The 18,554-nt window shown below is 44.2% G+C and overlaps 3 non-coding genes across 3 annotated transcripts; 2 read left to right on the forward strand and 1 right to left on the reverse strand.

The window, feature by feature from the left end:
* Positions 1 to 1,066: 1,066 nt before the first annotated feature.
* Positions 1,067 to 1,148, reverse strand: trnas-uga (transfer RNA serine (anticodon UGA)). The gene has a single exon. It is a non-coding gene; the product is annotated as a tRNA-Ser (tRNA).
* A 6,129-nt stretch (positions 1,149 to 7,277) lies between these two features.
* trnan-guu (transfer RNA asparagine (anticodon GUU)) lies at positions 7,278 to 7,351 on the forward strand. Its single transcript has one exon. It is a non-coding gene; the product is annotated as a tRNA-Asn (tRNA).
* An 8,591-nt stretch (positions 7,352 to 15,942) lies between these two features.
* trnak-uuu (transfer RNA lysine (anticodon UUU)) lies at positions 15,943 to 16,027 on the forward strand. Its single transcript is given in 2 exon segments — positions 15,943 to 15,979; positions 15,992 to 16,027. It is a non-coding gene; the product is annotated as a tRNA-Lys (tRNA).
* The last annotated feature ends 2,527 nt before the right edge of the window (positions 16,028 to 18,554 follow it).

Genomic DNA, 18,554 nt, shown 5'->3' on the forward strand with positions numbered 1-18,554 from the left:
CCTTCTTTTCAGCTTCTGACCGCGGATATTCCTGTGGCGAAATATCAATAATATAGAACATCTCACAGCCCCGGTATATTTGCTGTTTCTCTGTGCAGTTCTGTGCAAAATCAAACTGCACGCAAATACTGACAGTGCCTCTCTCTCACTCCCCACAGAAGCAGCAGGAGATGCCACTTTAAACTGTCAGTTGCTTCAAACGATTCACGATGGACCTGCGTGACCTTGCAGTTTTCCAAGGAGCTGTATTCGGTGCGTGAATTTTGGAAATGGAAACATGTCCATCAGCAGCTTGTGGTCGTATTTTACCTCACTTTCCATTTCATGTACATGCCTACTTGGTGATGTCATTGCCTGAACATCACCTCTGTCGCGATATTATTTCGAACAGAAAATGCCATTTTGTGCGAGCAGATTGTCTGGCTTGAAAATGACCTGAATTACAAAGAGGCCAAGTAGGAAAGGCCGCGTTGCTCTGCTTGTTCGCAGCAAACAATTTTCAGCGTTTCCTTGGGGTTTAGTGTTTAGGATTCGGCGCTTTCATCACCACGGCAAAGGTTCGATTGTCGGTCTCAACATCCGCATATTATACACTCTACCATAAGTGTACTGTACTCAAATTGCTGATTTTTTCATTGTGAGGGGAAGAAACATAAACGTGTGGACATTAATTACGAATTCATCAGCTGGGTTGCACCTTTTCTTTTCCTACCGTCTCAGTCTTTCCATCTTTACCCTTCTCTGCTGGTGTTGCAGGTTCCATCATTCTTCGCTGTTCACGATGCCTGAGAAGTCCATCAGGAGAAAACAGGCAAAGTCAAGAGACAGAGACAGGGAGAGATTAAAACATAGAAATAAGTTGTATAAATGTCAAGTTCTGCGAACGAGCAGAATTTAGAATCGAGCTTGGGAGAGATTCCTTCACGTGTCTTGCAATTTTGCAAGAGATCATTGGGCTCCGAGTTAAAAGCGTCGTTGGCGATGGAGCACCTCTCTGAGGGAGCGAACAAGGTCCGTTCGTTCAAGTTCATATTAATTTGAACACTGAACAAACTTTACAAAGTAGCGCTGCGAATAGGATTCGAACCTGTGCAGGGAAACCCCATTGGATTTCAAGTCCAACGCCTTAACCACTCGGCCATCGCAGCTGCAAGCACCGATGCTGCACAGCTATAAATCAGAATGCGTAGGGTTATCACACGAGATCTGTGACACTTTGTTCTCTCAGACAGGTTTCCAACTGGAAACTTGCAGCTTGTTAATGTGCTGACTTTGCTGTCTCGGTGATAGAATTCTCATTTATCACGTGAGAAACCGGGGTTCGATTTCCGGTTCGTTTAGGATTATTTTCATTCTTCATTCATCCGATCGCGTGAATTGTGCGACATTCGCCCTCAGCTAAAATCTGCGCACCATTTGAGACATTTTCTATTCTCCACGTGTGTTGCGTCGAAGCTGGGTTGGAAAATCACATTGCAAGTCCAACTTCTTAATCATTGGGTCATCGCAGCTGCAAGCGACAAATCCGACACGGCTGCAGAAGAGAATGAAGAAGTTTCTGACAGGAGAACTCTGAGACTGTATGTTCTTTTAGACAGGTTTCGAACTGAGCGCATGCCGCCGGCTGCTGTGTGGACTTTGTTGTTTCAGTCATAAAATTCTTGCTGTCTGCGTGGGAGGCCCGGGTTCGATCACCACCCAATAGAGGAGCATTTTTCGTTCTCCATTCATGAGGTCACGTGAATTGGGATACATTTACATTCAGCTTGAATCTGAACACCATCTTGAGACATTTTCCTTTCTCCATGTGTGTTGTCGTCGACAGAACCTCTGCATTCTGTCCTCCATGCACTGGAATTAAGACAATCCTGCCGACTACACCGCTGACAAGACGTGAGAAGCCAATTAGTGATTTTGAACTAAAAATGGTAACACCGCAGGGCTGGACCGGGACCTCTCAAATAACAATCAGCAAATCCCCAAAGCGAGAATCATACCCCAAGACCAACGAGCCACTGATAACAGAGGGGTGCAACCAATGCAGAATTCTGTGCCACCCACTGCCGATCGGCCACCATTCTGTCCATCCTATCACTTTTTCTATTCCGATGTACGGCAATGTGAAGCCGTACATTAACTATTTCATATCAACAATATTAGACTCTCTTTACCACATTCGTTTCGAATGTGCGAGTTGTATTATCAAGTGAGACTTTGCAGAATTAATTGCTCTAAAGCTACATTGTTGTCTGTCTCGGCATCCGCAGATTATCCACTCTCCCACAAGTATAACAGTGACCACACTTCAAAAATACTTCATTGGTTGTAAATCGCTTTGGGAGGTCTTGAGGTCGTGAAAAGCGCTTTCTAAATACAAGACTTTGTTTTTATACTGGGCTAAAAGTACTGATGTTTTCACTATGAGGACGAAGAGACATCAAAATGTGGACATTGGCTGCGAATTCATCATCTGGGTTGGTCCTTTTCTTTTCCGACCGTCTCAGTCTTTCGATCTTTACCGTTCACTGCTGGTGTCGCAGGTTCGATGAGCTTTAGCCGTTCAACGAAGCCTGAGAAGTCCATCAGGGGAAAACACAGAGGGACAGAGACAGGGAGAGATTGAGAGATCTAAGTATAGAAAAAAAGCTTGATTATCAAGATAGCAGAATTTGAAATGAAGCTTGAGAGAGATGGACTCATACATTCATAGAATCGTTACTGCACAGAAGGAGGCCATTCGGCCCATTGAGCCTTCCCCGGCTCTCTTTAAGAGCAATCCAGTTAGTCCCATTCCCCCGTTCTTTCCCTGTCGACCCGCAAATATTTTCCTTCAAATACTTATCCAATTCCTTTTAGAAAGTCATGATTAAATCTGCTTCCACCAACCTTTCAGGCGATGCATTCCGGATTATAACTACTCACTGATTTAAAACGTTTTTCCTCATATCGCCTTTGGTTCTTTTGTCAACCACCGTAAATCTGTATCCTCTGGTTCTCGACCCTTCCGCCAACGGGAGCAGTTTCTGTTTATTTACTTTATCTAAACCCGTCATGATTTTGAACACTTCTGTCAAATCTCCTCTCAACCTTCCTGCCCGAAGGAGAACAACCCCAGCTTCGCCAGTCTATCCACGTAACTGAAGTCCTTCATCCCTGAAACCATTCCAGTAAATCTTTTCTGCATCCTCTCTCTGGCCTTCACATCCTTCCTAAAGTGCGGTGCCCAGAATTGGACACAATTCTCCAGTTGTGGATTATTGTGAAGTTTCCTTCACGCACCTTGAAATTTTGCAAGAGACCATTGGGCTCCCAATTAAAAGGCTCTGCCGCGGTGGAGGATCTGTCTGAGAGAAGGAAATGCGGTCCGTTATCTCCAGTTCATATTTATTTGAGCATTGAACAAAACTGTAAATAATAGCGCCGCGAGCAGCATTCCAATGTTTCACCGAAAGACCCTGTCGAGTTTTAGATGTAACGGCTTAACCACTCGGCCATCACAAGCAGCGAGTGCTGGTAATGCAGGGCTGTAAATCAGAATGTGCAAGGTACTCAGAGGAGATTTGTGAAATTATATGTTGTTTCAAACAGGTTTCCAACTGGAAACGGAGAGCCCGATTCCATGCAAACGTTGCTGTTTCACTGGTAGAATTTGCACTTACCACGCGAGGGAACAGGGTTCGTTTTCCCGACCAATTAAGGAGCATTTTTATTCTGCACCTCTGAGATCGCCTGAATTGGGATAAATTCACCTTCAGTTTCAATCTGCAAACCGCCGTGAGACATTTTACTTTCTCCATGTGTGTTGCGTCGATAAACCGGCTGCATTCCGACCCCTTGTCCTCAAATATGCTCGAGAATTAAATCAATCCTGCTTTCTGCAACGCTGAAAAGATGTGAGAAAGAAATGAGTGAATCCTCACTGGAAATAGTGAAACAGGAGGGTTCTGGGATTTGAACTGGGGACCTCTCACATATCAAATATTGAAACGGCCAAAATGAAAACCATAATCCGAGAACAAGGAGCCGTCAGTAACACAACCGGACAACCAGTCGAAAATTTCCCTGCTCCCCACAACCGATCGCCCATTCATTCAGACCGCTTCTGTCCATCGAATCATAGAATGGTTGCAGCACAGAAGGAGGCAATTCGGCTCATCGAGCCCGTGGCGGCTTTTTATAAGAGCCATCCAATTAGTCCCATTCCCCGGCCCTTTCCCGGTGCTCTGTATTTTTCCCCTTGAAATTCCTTTTTTAAGTCACGATTGAATCTGATTCCACCACCCTTTCAAGCAGTGCATTCCAGATCAGAACTACTCGCTGCGTCATTAAGTTTTTCCTCATATCGCCTTTGGTTCTTTTGCAATCACCTCAAATCTGTGTCCTCTGGTTCCCGACCATTCCGACAATTAAAACAGCTTCTCTTTGTTTACTTTATCTAAACTCTTCATGACTTTGAACACTTCAATCAAATCTCCTCTGAACCTTCTCTGCTCTAAGGCGAACAACCCCAGCACGAGGCAAATGCGGTCAAATGGCTTCCAATTAATTTATTCGATCATTAAACAGACCTTTAAAGACAGGCCTTGTTTTGTGGAACTGTGAGCTCGTGGTTTAAATCGCTGGTTTCAATGTTTGGTGCGTTTCTCGATTCTAATTTTACCACTGACAGAATTTCTGCAAATATCCATTTTGACCTGTTCACAGAAATCCCGATTGCAGTGCAATGGAGCAGAGGATGTGAAAGAAGCTGAAAGTGAAAGTGCAGATATTAGTTTCATCACAGTGACTGGACACGTTTCCACAGGTAAGCAAATCTCACCTTCAGATTCTTTCCAGCAGAGTGTGACAGGTGATCAGAGTGACCAGACTCTAGCGGCGCAATCAGTCCTTATTTGAGTTATAGGCTCAGGAAATGCCGGGTTTTTTAATTCGAATCTCAGTAAGATCAAACAAACCTTTTGTTTGAGAACATTTCGACCGGAGTTGAAGGTACAATTGATGTGTTCCACAATTCATTTAATTATCTGAATTGCCATGTGGTTCCTCCGGACTATGCGGTTGCAAGAGCAGATGAGATGTTTGGTATTACTTGTTTACAGGAGGGAGGCTGCGGTTTTAGAGACACAAACTATGACTTTGATACATCTTCAAATCGTGGGATTTAACTGGAGCTTTAAACCAGCGCCAGAGGCCGCTCAGCCAGGATACTTTCCATCCTGCACTTCAGGAGCTAGTTTTACAGGAATAGAATTACTGCAAGCAAGAATTCTACCCCTGAAGCACCAATGCTGCCACGGCAGCAGGATGAATGTGTCCAGTGGAAACCTGTCTGAAGGAACATGCAGTCTGAGAGAGCCGGAAGTCCAGCAGATTGACTTTCGGTCTGAGCAGATGTTGAGTCTCCTTCTTGAGAGTGTTTCGCCAATCCAGCTCAGAGTGGTTTAAGAATCATGAATTCGGGTGGGACTGGAGCCACTTGTGTAAGATGAAGTGTCGGGGGCAGTTTCACATCCTTGACGGACATTAATGATCCTGTTGCGGTTTTGCTGCAAAATTTCACTTCCCAGCTCCCGAACTAAAATCCAACGCCGTTGCAACTCGAATCCACAGCCTTTGAATGGCTTATCAAACAAAACAAGTAGAAGTCCAACACACTAGCCATTGCACCACAGGGTCAGTTGCTAAAAAAAACCTGAATAAAAAGAAAGACGTGTTTCTCCGGTCCAGGGGCAAAGTGAGAATGGATGTTATTCAAAAAACTGTCCCCTCGAATCTGTCTTTATACATTTTTTTGTAAGCTTCGATTTTAAAAGTTATAAAAAGCCAAAATAAATAAAGTAAATTATAAGAATCGAATCCGTGATTAAGGCGTTATAACACACTCGAAACAACTGAGTTAACCGGCCGTACTGACGGTCCATTGGACATTTTAATTAATTTCTGGACCTGTACGCTCGTTGGTAGCGCTTTCTGCACTTGGACTCCGAAATCTCTCTGCTCCTCCACAGTTCCCAGTTTCTCACCATTTAGAAAACATTCTGATTTATCTTTCTTAGATTTAAATTGGATGATCTCGCTCACCCCCCCATTGAACTATATTTGCCGAAGTTTTGCCCACTCACTGAATCTATCAATTCCCACTTTTCAACTTCCTGCTTCAATCTTCATGACTTATTGCGTCACCAGAAGGCTGCGTGTTCAAATCACGGGGTAACCGTTACTTTTCGAGCTGATCAGATTCTGGATCGTTCCGGAATGAATATTGTATCTGCTTTTTCTCAATGAACAGAACCTTGCTCTAAAGTCTGCTTCCCTGGTTCTCAAATTTAAGGAAGGCGTCTCATTCCGCCCTCGTCTTTTGATTTTGAACTGCGGTTGAAACTTTTGCAAAGATGGAAAATAAGTCCCCAAATCGTTCCACGTGAATCTCAAACGCTTTGGGAAGACGTTCAGTTCAAACAATCAGGAATTTAAAGGCACCTCAATGACCTGCACTTTCTTGGAATGAGTTTTGTTCGCCATTGTATTCGACAGTGAAATCGCTCCCGGCTTTCATCTCACTGAATTGAAGAGTGTGGCCGCGTTACATCTGTCAGAGTGGAAGTGACGAGTTTGGGGTCGGTGTGGGTCGTTTACAGCTTTTGAAATCTCACCAAGCAGCAGAGAAAAAGAATCTTGGAATCAAATTGTCCCTGTCAGTGATGAATTGAAGTGAATATCGCTCCAAGCAGATCTGGACAACTCGCGGTGCAGCCGCACAGGAGTTCCAAATCCACCTTCTCGCCACTCGGCAATCGCATGAACTGAACTTTACTCTGACCCAGTTTCACCGCGCTGAAATCGGGTATTTCTCGGCCACACTTTTTCTGAACATCATGGTTACTGGTTTAAGAGTGAAAACTGTCGTCCGCTTCACTGTCAGTGCAAGAGACATCTTTGTAAACACCGAGTCGTGTCACAGACCTGCTCGTCGGACCTGCTCATTTCATCTCATCTCATTTTCAGTAAACCTGAATATTACTGGAATGGAGATTGGCGAATCACAGCTCGAGAAATCAATCCTCTCGACCACGAGGGGACTGAGTCTTCCAACATTCAGGTGTTCAATGACAAGGTGAGTTTAATGTTCAGGAATAATAGAGCACAGATTTTCACTCGTGCAAACTTCACACACTTTATTTTGGAAAAGTAAACTGATAGTAGAGAGAATTTATTTTGATCGCTGCAACCTGAATTTTTAGTTCGTTGAATCAGGAGTTCAACAGCAAACGGGTGTTGTCTCTGTGGCGCAATCGGTTAGCGCGTTCGGCTGTTAACCGAAAGGTTGGTGGTTCGATCCCACCCAGGGACGCTAGGGAAACTTTTATTTTCAGGGTATCGCATTTCCTGGTTCTGATGTTTGTTTTGGCTGCAAAACAAATGCCCGGTTTCGATGGCCAGCTGAGCACGGCCTATCTTCCATCATTTGACCTGTGATTGGCTTCGCGGAAATCTGAATTCTTCTTGACAGACAAGGTCCGAAGGTTGCAGGAGAGGCGCTTCACTCTGACATGGATATTTCTGCAGTGACCGACACCAGACTGTTTCCACAATGAATGTCACTCCCTTTTATTTTGGAAACGCAAAATTGTATTCACATTCCGATGGGTTTCAGTTGATTTGTGAGAGATCATGAAAGGATCCTGCAGCGCTGCCTTGGATAATAACAACAGTTCTAAGCCGCATTTCAGTCGCGGCAACAAATCCCTGCATCCGAGTATCTGCACCCTTAAATCCGAGCATCTGCACCCTCACACCGGAGTATTTGCGCCCTCACACCGGAGTATTTGCGCCCTCACACCGGAGTTTCTGCGCCCTCACACCGGAGTTTCTGCGCCCTCACACCGGAGTTTCTGCGCCCTCACACCGCAGTTTCTGTGCCCTCACACCGGAGTTTCTGCGCCCTCACACCGGAGTATTTGCGCCCTCACACCGGAGTTTCTGCGCCCTCACACCGGAGTATTTGCGCCCTCACACCGGAGTTTCTGCGCCCTCACACCGGAGTTTCTGCGCCCTCACACCCATAACTCATCAACTGTCCCCAATCATCTTTATCAGCGTAAGGAGACCTAAACAAAACACAACAGTGAAGAAATTGGCTTTATGATTCTTCACTAATGTCCGGACACATTTTTGTTCAAGGTACTTCAAGGGAGATTTGGGGAAAGTGGCCGCTGATACTCAGAAACCACTACTTGTTGCTTTTTTTTTCCAGCGGGCTCGTTGGTCTCGGGGTATGATTCTCGCTTCGGGTTTGTTGTTTAAAATATGTGAGAGATCCCGGGTTCAAATCCCGGACGAGCCCTCATTCCCCCCGCCCCCCCCCCCCCCCCCCCCCCAGACTTTTGATCTTGAGCTGCTGTTCAAACTGGCAGGGTGTTTGGAGGTATCTCAATGATCTCACGTCCTCTGAATGCATTCTGCTTGCAATTGCAATTGACCTTGAAACCGCTCTCGGATTTCATCTCACTGAAGCAGAATGTGGCCGCTTTTTATCTGTCAGCGTGGAGGTGACGAGGTTGTGGTTGATAACCGCGGGCACACCTGTCCGGACATTGGTCGTCAGAATGCACAAAATGCTGTCTCAAATACTCTGTTGTCATCCTGGGAGCTCGAGATTTCCATGCCCAACCTTTCCCCGAGTAATAATGTGTCCAGTCTGTACCCGAACTATCTCCTCACTCAAAGCCTCCCATTGCTCATTTACTGTTTTACCTGCCAATTTTTGATTCCAATCCACCTGGACCCGATCCCTTTTCAACTCGCTGCAATTCGCTCTTCCCAGTTGAGTATTTTCCTCCCTGATTTTTCCTTGCATTTTCCATAACTACACTAAACCTGCTGCAAATGCTCCCCCAGAGAATCATGCTCCACTTGCCCCACTTCTTTCCCCTAAATAAATCCAACACTGCTTCCTTCCTCGTTGGGCTGAAAACATACGGATTAAGAAATTTCTCTTGTACACATTTCAGGAATTGCTCGCCCTCTTTGACTTTTACACTGCTATTTCGCAGTCTATATTCTGATAAATGAAGTTCCCTTTTATCACTACTCTAAAATTATTGCATCTTTCTCCAATTTACCTGCCAATTTGCTCCTCTATCTCCTTCCCAATATTTGGTTCCCCTATAGAATGCATCCAGCAGCGTAATAGCTCCTCAATTGTTCCTTAATTCTAAACAAATAGATCCTGCCTTTGAACCCTTAAGCATGTCAACCCTTTCTACCGCTGTCACAGTATTTTTGATCAATAGTGCCTGCTCCCCTCCAGCCCCGCCCCCCCTCCTTTTTTCCCCTGCCTTTCCTGAATACGTTGTAGCCTGGAATATCGAAGTGGCCACTCCTCCGCTTGTTTGAGCCAGGTCTCCATTATTGACACTATAACATAATCCCATGTTACCACTTGTGTCTGCAGCTCACCAACCTTATTTACCAAGGATGTTAAACACAACATCAGGGCATAAAGGTCGGACAAGTTCCAATGCCCAATTAAATGTTCTATACACTAATGTACGTAGCATAAGAAATAAAACAAGTGAATTAGAAGCGTAAATTAAGCTTATAGTGCATGACGTAGTGCTCATCACTGAGACCTGACGACAAACTGGGCATGACTGAGATAAATATTTCAAGTTATAAGCCGTTTGGAAAGGATAGGGACATTGGAAAAGGCGGTGGAGTAGCGATATTGATGAGGGATACTATTACTGCATTGGAAAGAAGAGATATCAGTAAAGGTGAGCACGCAGTAGAAAGGCTTTGCGCAGAAATGAGTAACAGAATAGAATACAAGACTTTGGTGGGAGTTGTTTATAGACTTCCGGATAGCGGTGAAAAAGTAACAGGATACACAAAAGCGGACAGGTTGTTAGGGGTCTGGAACTCACTGTCTGAAAGGGTGGTCGAGGCAGAAAACCTGAACTCATTTAAAAAGTACTTGGATGTGCATTTGAAGTGCCGTAATCTACAGGGCTATGGACCAAGTGTTGGAAAGTAGGATTAAGTTGGATAGCTCTTTTTCGGCCGGCACAGACACGATAGGCCGAATGGCTTCCTTCTGTTCTGTAATTTTCTATGATTCCATGATTCCGTGTGTGGGAAGGGATTCACTCAGTCATCACACGTGCTGAGACACCAGGGAGTTCAAAAGTGACTGCAGGAGTTGGATTCTGCTGTTAATCCCATCCAGAACTGAACCATTTTCATTCTGACATTTCGGGTTTGTTTCTTCTGATGTTAATAACCCCTATAACTGGGCTGGAGTTTAATTTTCTGGATATATGCTGAATAAATCAGCTTTGTTTTAAACATCTTGTTGTAGATTTTGGTCTTTCCCACCTGAGTGTTTAGCATCACCTGACTGGAGCTCAGAAAGGACAATCTTGGGGGAGGATCGTCCGATTGGAACAGAACTTCAACCTGGACACAGTCCTTCAGGGCCACACTGAGAGGGACAAACGGCACTTTGGTCTTTCTTGGCTCTGTTCACTGATAGCAAAGTGGCCGTGCGGCATCCAGTCTAAAAATGACTGTGGTAATTATTCTCTGAAGATTTAACCTCTTTGTCTGACAGTCCTGAGTCGACCATTTAAGGCAGGCGTTAACTCATTTAAAATAAACCCGCTTAAAATAAATGTGTTATGAATTATGATTTCTGTGAAGTCAATGTTCCATTCCTTTATATGATTGATGTGCCTGCTCTCCGACCGCAGGGTAAATGGTGGAATATCAGCCCTGCTCAGCCGGCAATCATCACGGTACATTTTCTTGCAGACAAAACACACATTGAAACCCTGGAACTTTGAGGTGATGAATCCTTAGGGAAAATAAAATTAGGGCTCAAACCATCAAACCTTCGCGTCAAACGATAGCACCACGAGACAGGTGAAGAATTTACCGACTGAAACAATAATTCACTCAGCTAACCTTTGAGGTTGCAGTGACCAATATAACATTTGTCTACTGTCAGTCCAAAATGAATGATTGAAGCTTGCAGGAGTGAAAATCCTGCAAGCTTCTTAAATCAGCAACTATGAAGTTAAGAGAAACGTGCCTAATAAATACTCGATTTCAGCGCGGTGACACTGGGCCAGAGTAAAGCTCAGTTAATATGATCGCTGAGTGGCGAGAGGGTGGATTTGGAATTCCTGAGCGACTGCACTGCGCATTTTCCAGATCTGCTTGGAGCACCAATCCCTTCAATTCATCACTTACAGGGACAATTCGATTCTCGGTTTCTTTTCCCCGATGCTTGGTGAAATTTTAAAATTTGTAAGCGACCAATATCAAAGCGAACCTCGTCACTGACATGCTCACAGATACAAAGCGGCCACACTCTGCTTCAGTGAGATGAAAGCCCAGAGCGGTTTCAAGGTCGAATGCAATTGTAAGCAAAGCTCGTTCAATGAAAGTGCAGGTCATTGAGGTGCCTTTCAAGTCCTGATTGTTTGAACTGAACTTCTTCCGAAGGTGCTTGAGATTCAAGTGGAGTGATCTGGGGACTTCTTTCCCCTCTTTGCAAAAGTTTGAACCGCAGGTCAAGATCAAAAGTCCCGGGTTAAATTCGGGCTTCGACTCTCGAATCGAGAATTATCCCCCGACCAGCCCAGAGACAAGAACGTGTTCTTTCATTGACGTGCTACGGTCACATTCCATGAGAGGTCGATCTGAAAATTGAAAGGGCATTTTTGAAGAAACATTTTGATCAATTCTGTGTTGACTCTCTGAACAAGGACAAACACCACACTGTCTGTTTTCGCATATCAGATTCACTCAACATCATAAATTACACAAAGGCGCCGCTGAGAGTTGAACCCAGAATCTCCTGTTTACCAAACAAGCGCTTCAACCAACTAAGCCACGGAGCAAATTTCTGGCTGTGGTTTTCACCTCCTCTCATTAATATCTATCAGCCACACGTCACATTCTGTTGGGGGTTCAGACTGTTCCATCTTTGTCTGTTTCGGTTGCCCGTTTCCCTGTGAATCCCGATACTGACTGCGTTTCAGTCTGTGTTTATCTGTGTGTGTCCATCAGAGCGCTGATACACGGATGGATATGTTTGCTTGTGTTTGTTTGTTACATTAAATAAATTAGAGTATCAGACAATTCTCGCTCTGACACTGAAGAACTAATGAACCAAATTTCACAGCGAAGTGTTGTTTATTGTGGTGCTGAAATTTTAAAAAATCTTAAGAGGTGCAAAACGGGAAAACGAGAAAAACTTGTGAAGGAAAATACGGACAACTCTCACGGTATTAACAGTACACAACGAGAAAGAAGGGTGACTTGGAGTAATGTGGGCCCCTGAAAGACGGATGGGGGCGATATTGTAATTGAAAATCAGGAAATGGCAGACTTGCTAAACACTCAAAGAAAAGGATGAGGGTAATATCCCAGAGACACGAGGAAAACTGAAAATAAATCAAGGGGATTCAGTGCAAGTAAAATAATGGTAATGGAGAAAGTAATTGGACTAAAGATAAACAAATCTCCAGGACCTGATGGTTACCATCCCAGGGGATGAAAAGGAATCGGTGAGGAAATTGTACATGCTTCAGTCATGATCGTTCAAAACTCTCTTGAATCAGGAATTGTTCCATGGATTGAAAAATTGGCACTGTCACTCCATTATTTTGGAAGGGGAGGAGAGATAAAGTAGAAAATTACAGACCTATTATTCTGGCGTCTGTTGTGGGGAAGTTACCAGTATATGTTATTAGGGAAAGAATGACTGAGCACTTGGATACACATGAATTGATCAGAGAGAGCCAGCATGGATTTGTAAAGTCGAAGTCAAGTCCAACGAAACTAGTTGAACTTTTTGAAGATATAATAACGTGGTAGATAATGGAGTGTCTCTGGGTGTTTTATGTATATTGACTTCCAGAGGCATTCGATAAGGTGCCACATGAGAGACTGTTAACACAAATGGGAGCACATGGAAATTAAAGCAACCCATAGACATGGGTAGGGAGTTGGTTGGGAGTTAGGAGACAGAGAGTAGGGATAATGGATCTGTGCTCAAATTGACAGGATGTGATTAGTGGTGTCCCCCAGGGATCTGTTCCGGCCCATCAGCTTTTTACTATATGCTTAAATGACGTAGATGAATGAATGAGAGCCGCATATCCAAGTTTGTCGACGACACCAAGTTAGGAGGCACAGTGAGTGGTGCAGGTCGGAGCATAAAGTTATAAGAGAAATTGATAGATTAAGTGAGTTGGTAAAACTGTGGCAGATGGAGCTTACATAGAATTACATAGAATGTACATCTCAGAAACGGACAATTCGGCCCACTTAGACTATGCCGGTGTTTATGCTGCAGACGAACCTCCTCCAACGCCTCTTCATCTAACCTTATGAGCAAACCCTTTTATTCCTGTATTCCTTTCTCCTCCATGTGTTTATCTAGCTTCCCCGTAAACGCATCCATGCGATTCGTCTTAACTACTTCTTGAGGTAGCGAGTTGCACATTCTAACGAGTCTCTGGGTATATATGGTTCTCTTGAATGCCATATTGGATTAATTAGTGACTTTTATTTATGGCCCCAAGTTTTGGAATCATCACCAACAAAAGTTCAAACACCTTTTCTACATCTGACCTATCAAACCCTTGCATAATCTTGAAGTCCGAAATCAGCTCAGCCCTCAGCCTTCTCTTTCCTATGGAAAAGAGCCCCAGTCTGTTCAATCTTTCAATATGGGGAAGTATGAACTTTGGACCTAAGCAAGATAGGTTAGAATATTTTCTAACTGATGATAAGCTCGGAACTGTGGAGGAGGAAAGATGTTTTCGGGTCCAAGTGCAGAAATCACTAAAAGTCAGTGGACATTTGCAAAAAATAACCCAAAAGGCTAATTGAATGTTGGCCTTCATCTTAAAGGGAGCTGGAATTCAAAGGGGTGTACGCTATGTTACAGTTATATAAACTCTTCTGAGACCACATTTCGAGTACTGCATTCAGTTCTGAGCACCACACCTCAGGGAGGATATATTGGCCTTGGAGGGGGTGCAGCGCAGATTCACCAGAATGATACCGGGGCTAAAATAGTTAAGTTGTGCGGGACAGGTTGCACAGACAAGGTTTGTATTTCCTTGTGTATAGAAGATTAAGTGATGATGTCATCGAGTTGTTGAAGGTGATTAAATGAACCAATGGTGTGTGTGTGAGCTGTGAAACAGCTTGAAATACCAATCCTCTCCACCACTGGGGACTGGGTCTTCCAACATGCAGGGATTTTCACTCTTGCAAGTTTCATCCACATTTTCCGCTCTTCATTTCTCCGACTTGTTTGCAGCGCCTTTCCCTTCAATTCAGGACTTAAAGGAAAAACTCGATTCTGCCGTCAATCTTCGGGTCACATGGTGAGATTTCAAATAATTGAAAACATCCCTTATCACTCTCAATATCGTCACCTACACGTTTGACGAATGCAAAGCGGCTTCAATCGCGGTTTGGCTGCACAACTCGTTCAAAGATACTGTCGGTAATTGGAGGGTCTTTCAAGTCATGACACGAACATAACAGTTCGCACTGCTGTTTTCCGTAAGACGCTTCAGATTCATGGGGAATGATTTCGGTCTGGCGTTTAAATCCGTTCCCTCTTCACAAATCCACCTTTGAACCCCGGACTTTTAGCATTTTTGATAACCGATACCAAACTGGTTTGTCCTGTACTGTACATTACTTTCTAAATATTACAGATAAGCGGAGCACTTGAGCTGTCACAGCTGTGACTTTGACTTTTCTCCCTCTCCTCTCGATCTCCCCGGCAACTGCCACTAACCAAAATCTTCTGTCACTCTTCTCCATCAGAAAGTTCCGAACCTCGGTTTTCAAATGAAATAACGCCCATCTCTTCAATCAACGACAGCTCAGAGAGAGTTCCTTCGTTTCAGCTCCCAATTTCCCCAAATCCTCAAAGTAGCATGAAAATAATTGTCCTTAAGTTAATAATAATAATATAATTAAAATTTCTTATCGTCTGGGGTTTTGTTTCAGGTTCCACGGCTTTTAAATGTCGCTGCGGATGTTTAACGAATCGCCTCTTGGTTGGAGGCTTCTGTGTGGGAAAGATCAGGAAGCGATAATTGAGAGACCGAGGATGAAGCTGTTTGATGGGAGCACTGGTGACACAGACCGTGCGCGGCTCCAGTGGCGCAATCGGTCAGCGCGCGTTATTTCTACAATAATTATATGCTCGAGAAATGCCGAGATTGTGAGCTCCAGCGCCATCTAAAGTAGTTGAACCTTCTCAACATTTTGACTGGAGTTGAAGGTACAACTGGTTCCATAACGCATCGACTTCTTCATGACCCCATGTGGGCACTGAGGCACCTCTGGCCTCCCGTCTTGCAACAGCAGGTGAGAGTTTATTTGTTCATAAGAGGAGAGGGGGCGATTGGCGAGAGCTGAAATGGTAAAGCGGCCGGCACGAGATGTTTAAATCTAAAGACCCAAAACACAATTCTTCTTTCCGTGAAGCAGGCATTCATCGGTTTGAAGTGTCGTGGAGGGAAAATTCGGGAGGCAAATCTGTTGCCTGGTGTCACGGTGTAACGGGTGAAATTATTCAGCTTTCAATTGTTGATCGGCTGAAAGGTCGAGAGGCGTTTTCCAGCTCCCGTGTGGAACAAGTTTAGCTTTGGAGCCATTGGGTAAAGTGTTTTATTTTTATTGCTGCTGAGGAATGACAAGACATTTTGTACAAACAAGAAGAATTGTAAACTCACGAGTTCGCTGTCCATGTTTCTGACATCATGTTCAACAGAAACAAGGATTATCCTCAACACGTTGCTGAAAATTGGATAAAAGTGATACTCCCCCGAATTCGACAGCGACAAGGATAATTCTGAGTCCTACCATGAATCTGTATGATGGAAACCAATTTGACAGCGAGCCTGAATAGCTCAGTCGGTAGAGCATCAGACTTTTAAAACAGGTAGTGATCTGAGGGTCCAGGGTTCAAGTCCCTGTTCAGGCAAAAAGTTTGAAAACAGCTGGCAAGATCTGCTTTTCCAGCGGACCAATATCAGCGAAAGGAGCAAGAGTTGGCCATGCAGTCCCTGGAGCCTGCTTCGCCATTTGATTAGGTCATCGCTGATCTTCGACCTCAACTCCACTTTCCCGACATATCCCTTGAGTTCTTTTGTGTCCAAAAATCTATCTACCTCAGTTTTGAATCTATTCAATGGCTCAGCATCCACAGGCCTCTGGGGTGGAGAATTCCAATGATTCACAACCCTCTCAGTGAAGAAATCTCTCTACAAAATGGCCGGCCCCTTATCTTGAGATTATAACCATTAGTTCTAGACTCTCCAGCGTGAGGAAACAACATCCCAGTATGTACCCTGTCAAGCCCTCTAAGAATGTTATATGTTTCAATGAGATCACCTCATTATTGTAAACTGCAGAGAATATCGGCCCATTCTACTCAATCTCTCCTCACAGGACAACCCTCTTATCCCAGGAATCAATCTAGTGAACCTTTGTTGCACCCACCCGAAGACAAGTGCATCGATCCGCAGATAAGGAGATCTGCCAGGTGAATTAGATGTTTGTTGCAAACACGGAGAATTAATGAAACCAAGACTTCCCTGCAGAGCAAGGAGTTGGAAAGAAAGATGCTGGGCATTGAGAGGCGAAGGATTTTGTATGTTGCAGGATCAATGGACAAAAGGATCTCAACTCCCTGCTTCTTTTCTACACTGATAAATCTAGACAAAAATATAATCTCCGTGCTTCTTTCAGATAATGAATGTCTGAATGCTCAAGAGATCACTGATCCAAGCCAATTATCTCCTCTCGCACTCTCCTTCCAATCTTGCACACGTTGCTTCGCTTTGAAATTGTTCATTTTTTCACACTGGGATTCAACTTGAAGAAAGCGATGCTGTGATCAGCTGGTGTTGTTCAGGAAACGGAGTGCAAGAAGATACATAAAAGGCCAATGATAACAGTGACTGTTCGGACACTGTGAGCTACAGTTAAAGATTAGCAACATTTAAAGTGTCAGGCAGCAGATATTTTGCAAATCATGAGAGAAATAGCAAGAAAATTTCATGCAGACTTTGATCAGCGTCATGACTTTAGAAAAAGCCGGCATTTCAGACCGGCATTTCACACTCTGGATCTTGACCCTTCCCCTGGGATTCTCACTTTGAACAAGTGGGATTTGTTTTGAGACAGGATGTCCCAGCTCTCCACCTTTAAAAGGACAAGGACAGGACCAGATGTGCTGAATGGCATTTCTTTTTTACTTCACTGCAGTGCCTAGAAACCCTGCTCACTATGGTCTGTGTGTGTTTGATGGGACAGCATAGAGGGTGTGGAGGGAGCTTTACTCTGTATCTAACCCGGGCTGTCCCTGCCCTGAGAGTGTTTGACGGGGCAGTGTAGAGGGAGCTTTACTCTCTATCTAACCCGTACTGTCCCTGCCTTGGGAGAATTTGATGGAACAGTGTAGAGGGAGCATTACTCTGTGTCTAACCTGTGCTGTAGGTATCCTGGGTGTGATTGATAGGGCAGTCCTGCTGGAGCTTTACTCTGTATCTAACCCGTACTGTACATACCCCAGGAGTGTTTGATGGGACAATTTAGAAGGTACTTTACTTTGTATCTAACCCGTGCTGTACATACCCGAGGAGGGTTTGGTGGTACAGTGAAGAGGGAGCTTTACTCTATATGTAACGCGTGCTGTACCTGCCCTGGGCGTGTTTGATGGTGCAGTGCAGAGGGTCTTTAGTCTGTATCTAACCCGTGCTGTACCTGACTGGAGAGTGTTGACACTGGGTGCTCACCTCGATGAGAACAAATTTAACCCGAAGATGATGAGATAAACCCATCTGATCCTCCCCTGTACACAGACCTTGGGAGACATTGAGTGTACCTAACATATTTAGACAATGCCCATAATCAAATTTTGAACACCTCCCTCAGATCTCCCCTTACCGTTCTTTGTCCTATGAAAAGAGTCCGAGTTTCTCTAATCTCTCCTCATATCTAAAGTCTCTCGTCACTGATATTTCACATTTCAGTGAATCATTTCTGCACTCTCTCCATGGCATTGACATCCTTCCGAGTGTAAGATCCCCAAAACTTGACACAATATTCTAACCGCAGCCTAACCAATAACTTGTACAGGTTTACATGGCCTCTGTCCTTTTGTACTCTATACCCCTATTTGTAAAACCGAGGATCACATGTATTTTTCAACCACTTTATCAACTTGACCTCCCACTTTTAAAGGTTTGTGTATCTGAACACTTTGCAGGTTTAGAGATATTAACATAACATGGCTAAAATACATTGACATTAAATGTCTGATATGATGTGTATTATGGGAAAGAGAAGTTTAATCTGAGTTAGAAACTCAAACAGTCGCTTGACTGCAGGCAGGTCGTCATGGCAACACTAATCAGCCATTCCATTCCACAGAGTCGGCTGGTTGGAATCTCTAATCCGATAAGGGGAAGGAACAGCAATTCGTCTGTTATTAACCATAATATAAA

Source organism: Heptranchias perlo, chromosome 20 (genome assembly GCF_035084215.1).
Source record: "Heptranchias perlo isolate sHepPer1 chromosome 20, sHepPer1.hap1, whole genome shotgun sequence".
NCBI lineage: Eukaryota > Metazoa > Chordata > Chondrichthyes > Hexanchiformes > Hexanchidae > Heptranchias > Heptranchias perlo.